The following is a 7625-nucleotide window of genomic DNA, read 5'->3' as shown; positions in this document are numbered from 1 at the left end:
TGACTCGGAGCTGGCTGGTCACAGTCAATGTACTCTGTCCAAGTAAATCAAGGGGGACATGGTGACAGGGTCTGGGGGCTCAGGTCCCAGATCGGGATGGATTTGGATCGATTTAAACAGACTTTCGGATTACTGTCCAAGACCTTAAAATAAAGCTTCGGTGGAAATATACGGTTAGTTTTGGTTACTTGTGGTTGGTCAAATCAAAAGTCGGGGAAATGGCTTTTAACGTTGCAAAAAACGTTCTGGGTTTGAACAAACTTCCCAAATTTGCCGAGGAAGTTTAGAAAGATGGAAATAGAGAGAAACTTTCAGGATTAGCAGACAGGCTATTATTTCCAAATTACCAAAATTCAACAATAAAGACGTCAAAGCCTTTTTGAATTATTTTGAATAACCGGTGAGGCAGATGATTGGGCCAGAGACTGTGGGGGTAATGGTCATTCCACCCCCCAATGGTCGTGGGTAGGTGGGGCGAGTGAGGTGTTTGCAGTGCTGTCAGGTGGGGGTGTGAAGAGATTGTGAAGATGGTAAACAGGCTCTCGAGTGGCTACAAATGGATTTCAGAAACATAGAGGCAGCAGGTCAGCAACAAAGGAACCAGGTCAGACATGTATCCGGTTTGAAAGAATTAAACATAACAACGTCCATGGGTAGGGGAGATCCTGCTGTCGAAGACTGGGCCCAGCATGCACAAATAACGCAATATTTTTTCTGGGCAACTGACACTGGGGCAGGTGAAAAGCAATGAACAATCCTTCAGAATGCTTGCAGACCCACAGCATTTTCAGTCACAAGGGGTTTAAATGATCCCAGAGGCACCAGATACCAGAACCTTCCGAGAATTGACAGTTGAGTAAGGAATATTACGACCACAAACCATCTCTAGTCCTAAGATGCCATTGGTTTTTTTCAGGTGTTAGAGGACCGGGGAATTCGTCGAGATCTTTGATGAGGTTGTGACGACTGGCAGAGGCATGTGGTTTTGGGTTAATACTGAAGGAGATGCTGAGAGACCGTTCTGAGGCATGGGAGACAAGGGGGTGGAGCCAGCTTTCCCACTGTTAGTCAGTACGTGGGGATGTGGGATTAATGACATAACCACACAGAAGGATCTACCGGCTGAAGCCCAACTGGACTTCAAACAGCTACTACACCTGGCTTTGTCATTAGAAACTGCAGCAAGTGCATCATGGGAGCTGTCGGGCCATCCCAATGGAAGGGGACTCTCACCTGTCTGACTGAGCTTGGGCAGCACCATTTGAGTGTAGACAATCAGCCTCAAGCTGGGCATGTCCTGAACAGAGGGGCCTTAAGGCCAGCCCTCAGCAGGACCTCAAACAAAGCCCAGCCTCGGCCAAATGGCTGAAGAGACCTTCAGGATCTGGCTCAGACAGCCATTGTAGTTGCTGCTGGCGTGTGGACGCAAGACAGAAAAGGATCCCACAAGGTCTGACCTGAGTAACAAACTTGTAGGCTGGTACCCGGGAGAGTGCCCACCTTGCAAAGCCCCCTCCACGTGGGTTGGGACAATCCAATGGCTTAGCAACATCCAAATCAGATGGTATTAAAAACACTGTTTGGGTAAATGGTCTCCCAGTTCCCATGGAAGGGTCCATTCTGGAATAAAACATCCTGGACACCCTTGCGGTCACTCCTGACAATATCCGACTGTGGGCACAACGATCCTGTCCTGGTGAAACAAACAGCTGGTGGGAATGGGGGAAGGAGAAGGGCCATCACAACCAGATTGAAACCTTTCCGATCCCAGCAAGACCAGATCACCGTCGAGGATGGCAGATTACTATGTGGAGCAAGCGGGATTGTCCGAGTAAAGCTCATCACCAGATACTGACTGAACCCCACCAGGGTCATCCAGGGGTTTCCAAGATGAAGACACAAACAAGGAATTATGTCTGGTGGCTGGGATTGGATGCTAACACAGTTGCATTGGTGGGCAGTGCCCAGAGTGCCAACAAGGATAAAAATTACCACCAGCTGAGCTCCCACATTTGTGGGAATGGCTCGGTTACACATCGACTATGCAGGTCCTTCCATGGGCACAATGGGCATTGACAATGACCAGGAACAAAGTGGTTGGATGCACAAAGTTAGTTCAGCAAACTCAGGGATGATAATGAATAAACTGTGAGCATCCTTCACAATACACAGAGTCCAGGAAGCATCAGTCGTCGACAGTGGAGCATCATTGACCTCAAGAAATACTCACATTCTGTGGGAAAATGGCATAAGGACAGCTCCATGGCAATTATCGTCCAATGGTCTGGTGGAAAGAGTGTTCCAAATGTTGAAGGCAGGCTTAAAGCAGCAGCCTACAGCGTCACGTGATACCGATCTGTCCCGGTTCCTGATGGCGTGTGGGCTGAGCCCAGACACAACAACAGGATAGTTCCAGCAGAGTTGGTGATGGGGAGCAGACACTGCACCAGGTTAAACCTGATATTTCCCCAAACTGGGGGAGGGTTGTTGGGGTGAAACAGCAGCAGGATCACCAATGCCAGCCACATGCCTCCTCGAAGCGAGGGAGACCATTTCATTGAGGGGATGACATTTAGTGCCAGAACCATGGAAACGGCTCTGTGTGGGTACGAGGTGAGGTTGACGTGAGGTCAGGTCCCGTGACTTACAAAGTTTGGGGAAAGTGAGGCAGTCCTGAACCAACACGTGGATCACCTGAAAGCTGTTCCCTCACAAACAGGGCAGGAGCAAAACATACTAGGCCCCTGTCAACAACCAGAAGGCCTGTCAGAAACCATGGGCTCTCCCCTCTGGCTGGTGTTGAGGAAACCTCAGGGTCCAAGATGGATGCAGCCTCGATACCATTACCGCTGGAAGGAGGAGGAAACTCTCGAGATGCTCCAGATACAGGGAGAGGAACTACAGTCCGGTACAGGCCGTGTCAGAGTCTGCATCAGAGGGACCGGAGCTGGGGTGGACACGTCACAGGAAAAAGGTACAAGAGGAGCTGACCCACACTCCCGGGACAGTGGGGAGGGTGGGGGGGATGCGTTTGCAACAAGATCATTATAACCAGGAGATTAAAATAAGCACTACCGCAGTTAGGCGGTAGTGTGGGGGTTAAATTTAAAAAGAAAAAAAAAGAAAAAAAAAGGAAGGGTACTAGAGCCCGGGTGTCCGTGGAGAAGAAGCACATGGTGTCCACCAACACCCTGGAGTTGTGACTGGCCACTCGAGTGTATCCTTCTTTTTGGAGATTGGATCATTTTGTGACTGTGACTGTGTGTGTGTGTGTGTGTGTGTGTGTGTGTGTGTGTGTGTGTGTGTGTGTGTACTTGCAAGGACTCTCCCTGGAAAAAAAACCCAGGAATTTAATTGCCCTTTGATGTGAAGGGGCAGTGCTTGTCACTGACCACTCGGGTGTTTTCCTATCTTGAGAGTTGGATCAGTGTGTGACTGTGACTGTGACTGCGAGTGTGAGTGTGTGTGGTGCAGTGGGGTGACCTGTAGTGTGACATGAATCCAAGGTCCTGGTTGAGGCCGTCCCCATGGATACCAAACTTGGCTATCAGCCTCTGCTCGGCCACTCTGTGTTGTTGCCTGTCCTGAAGCCCACCTTGGAGGATGGTCACCTGAAGGTCCAAGGCCGAATGTCCCTCACCGCTGGAGTGTTCCCCGACTGGGAGGGAACCCCTCTGTCTGTTGATTGTTGTGTGGTGTCTATTTGTTCATTGTTGTAGCCTCTGCTCGTCTCACTAACGTACCGTGTCTCAGGGTATCCTCGCCTGCAGCGTATGAGATAGACACCGTTGGCCGAGTCACATGAGTACCTGCCGTGTACACGGTGGGAGATGTCCCGACGTGTCATGGTGGTATCGTGTCAACACTCTGACACACCATGCAGCAAGGTGTGACAAGGTAGTATGGTGCTGTCCTGAAAACCAGGCAGTTTGCTGCGAGCAATGATTTGTTTAAGGTTTGGTGGTTGTTTAAAGGCGAGACATGGAGGCGTGGGGATGGACTTGGCAAGGTGCTCATCCTCATCAATAATGTGCTGCAGGCTGTGAAGAACATGGTGTAGTTTTTCAGCTCCTGGGAAGTACTGACCAACAAAGGGGGCCCTATCTGTAGCTGCTGATGCTGCCTGGCTTGCTGTGTTCATCCAGCCTCCAGCCTGTCTGTGATAGAGCAGTGAAGGCAGAGTCTATTGTCACATTCAATTGGGAACGGGATCATTATCTGAAGAGAAAAACATTTGAAAACTACAGGCAAAGAATAGGCTTGTTCTGAGTCTCTCACATGAGATTGTGTCTCATCTCAAATACAAGCTCTGCAATTGGAAGTTTTAGCTCATACACTATCACTTTCAAAAATTCCTCAAAATTAAAACAAGGATATGAGAAATTACAATGTTCTTGTCACATTAACAAAATATAGATCATTAATATATAAACACACACCCAGTATCTCAGCTATCTTCTGTAGTCTGGAATTTCCATTTTTACAAGGCTGTCTCTTTAAATAGTTTCTTTGTGTCTGTTCCATCTCCTCAGGGTCACTTTGTTTTCAATCTCTCTCTGAGTGATTGCTCAGCTGAAGCAGCTAAGGGGCTGATTAGCAGCTTATGAAAAGATCCTGTGGGTCAGGAGCTGCCTTTTCAGTTAGGGAGGCTGTGTGGATAGACACCTCTCTGTAGCTGTGAGGGATAAGGACAACTAGTACAGAGAAGGGGGATTGCTAACAGATACAAGTCTAGCTTGCTTCAGGGTTGGTGAGGGGAGAAACCTTCTCAATGTGGGTTTGAGCATCAAAGAAAATGTTCAGGCCCTTCCTCAGTCTGGGAAACCAGTGGAAGGTGTTGGAGCAGCTTGTTCCTGGTCAACAGCTGGTGTCTACTCCAAATCATGTTTCTCCTTTCCTGTCCCTCTGCATTCTGAACAATCCTCCAATTCCCAGTGAAAAAAAGCCCTCTCCATCGGGAGAGGAAAGGAATTGCTTTATGAAAGTAAAAGACTGTACTGTAAGATGGAGTCAGGATTGTAGGGAAGAGCTGCTAATCTCTGAGAAATGGTTGTTACCACCGACTTGTCCCTCACTGGAACAAAACACAAACTGACCCACAATTGACAATCAGCACTAAACTGATTCTGGAGTGTGCACCATCTGAGAGGGTGGGGGTGGAAACCACGACCAGCCTGGCTCCAGGCTCCAGAAGGAATTGATCAGAGGCTCCTTCACTGCAACAGAGTCTAGATGAGAGTGGTGCTGGAAAAGCAGGGGGTGGAGTAACTGGGACAGGGAGCTGGATTAAACAGGGGGGAGTACGGTGACTGGGACAGGGAGCTGGATTAAACAGCGGGGAGTACGGTGACTGGGATAGGGAGCTGGATTAAACAGCAGGGAGTACGGTGACTGGGATAGGGAGCTGGATGATGCAGAATTCAGACCCTCTGGATTATTTCATTGTTGTTTATCATGAAGAGCAGGGAATTTGCATGATATTCTCTCTTCACTTGCTGTCCCTGCCAAAACAGTGACTGTTAAACAGCTACACTTGGTTTATTAAACCACAGAACTGTAACTGCGTAATGTGGTGTTAACCACTGTCCCATGAACCAGTCACCCAAGACCTGCAGGAGACTGAGGAAGGGATGGTAAAGAGGTGGTGAGAGCAAGCCTGAAACCTCCAGGGTGTTCTCTCTCCTCCCAGAGTTTTGCTCTGATTTGAGCAGTTAACCCTTCAAATGATCACCCCTGCCTTAATCATGGATCCCCACTACTCCAGGTGTCTGTTAATTATATTGAGGCACACTGTCTCACTGAGACAAAGCAGAACCAGGACTGGCTTTCTGCTTGAAGCCAGTGTTTAGTTAAAGCTATCGATACCCAAACGCTCAGCTCCATAATTTTGGCTCCATTTAAAATAGTGCAATCTACAGTGAAGCTCCTTAATTCAGTCTGAACACGGAGACATGGAGGTTGAACTAGTCCACTCTGGTTATGACTCTCCTGATGAGTCCCATTTTAATTGAAATGATTTGACAAATGCACATCTGAGCTTAATCCCTTGATCACCTCTGCACCAATTAATTCCATGTGAACAATGAACTTGGGATAATAACCCACACAAATGAAGATTGTAGACAGCTTGACTTTGTGGTCTTGGCTCAGTTGGAAGCTGAAGATCCTGAATATCCAAGTTTATTAAATGCAGTTTCAGTAATTGCCCTCCATGGGTCATGTTGCACATTGTGTCCTCCACCACCCATCAGTAACCCACCTACAAGCCGGAACTAATTGATCTCCCTTTGACCACAAAAATAAGGCAACACTTTCCTCAGTCCCTCAGGATTCTGTTTTTCCTGGGAGTCTCAGCTCAAACTGCTCAGTGATCACATCTAGTTGTGTATTATGTGGAGAATGAAGCCTGTCTATCTAATTATATACTTGTCCTGATGACCCTTAATGAGTTCATGTTGAGTCATGTTTCTCAGACCATTAACTGATCTCAACAATATCGGACTGCTAGTGATTTTGATGTGGGAATGGAGTCAGTCTTTACCAGACTGGACAGAGATGGAATATACCCTTTGGAGGATATTGGGGAACTGATGGGTGTTCATGGTTCCATAGCTCCCTTGTAGATGAACTCTAATGCCACCCAGCTGGCATTCTGTTCTTTGCCCTTTCAATGGGGTTTGACCAAGATGGGCCCCCCTGTACTTCCCAGTGTGATGCTGTAGTTTCTTGATCTTGTGTGCATTTTTTTAAACAAACTCCATTTTGAGAGAGGTAGGACAGTCTCCACTGGTGTTTGATGTCAACATTACTCTTTCAAACCTGGTCTGCCTTGAGTCAGTGGTTCTCATGGGGTATAAATAGAGGCTTTTGAGATTTAATTTGGATATCCCTTTAAAAGCTGTTTCAGTCGATGATTTGGAGATCTTGTCTCTGTTAAAGTCACCAATTCCAAAGCCCTGCCTTTTCAAATTAACCCATTTGGCAGATTCTAACTCCCTCCTATATCTTATGGTTAATAGCAGATGTTCAAATCTGTACAGGGTTCCAGGGATTCCTGTTGCTCCAATGTATGAAGGTTGTGCTGGGATTTCTCACCCATTTCAACTTCTTTGAAAACCTTCACCTGAAGAAGCTCTAACTTTCCCAAATTCCTTTCCATCCAGAAATGGGAGGAGGCCTGGCCCACTCTGGTGGTGGGAGATTCCAGGTTCTCCTGGTTAATGATTGCAATGGGAATGTGTCACTCAGTCTCTGCACCCCAAGTCCACCATCCCTGTTCCTTGTGCAGATGATCCCATCTCTTGTATCATGGGCAAGATGATGGACCTTTTTTGTAAAATTACCAATAATTTGAATATTTTTGAGATGCTTCTATTTAAAATCAGATGGTACACCTGTCGGGTGCCATTGTTTAAAATAAAAATCTCCCCTTTTTGGTGTCAGTGCGGCTGATCTTAAATTAGCCCAGATTTTTGCAATTTTTCTTCCCATCCTGTTTCCTGTGGACCTGCCCAAGGGTCAACCCATACCCCTGAATAGTTCTGTCTCCACTGGGGGATGAATTAACAGGAGTCCAGCTAAATGACCAATTATCTTAGTAATTGTACTAATCTTTGGTGAGTTTT

This window comes from Chiloscyllium punctatum, chromosome 42, assembly GCF_047496795.1.
Source record: "Chiloscyllium punctatum isolate Juve2018m chromosome 42, sChiPun1.3, whole genome shotgun sequence".
NCBI classification, from domain to species: Eukaryota; Metazoa; Chordata; class Chondrichthyes; order Orectolobiformes; family Hemiscylliidae; genus Chiloscyllium; species Chiloscyllium punctatum.
This window is presented reverse-complemented; position numbering follows the sequence as displayed.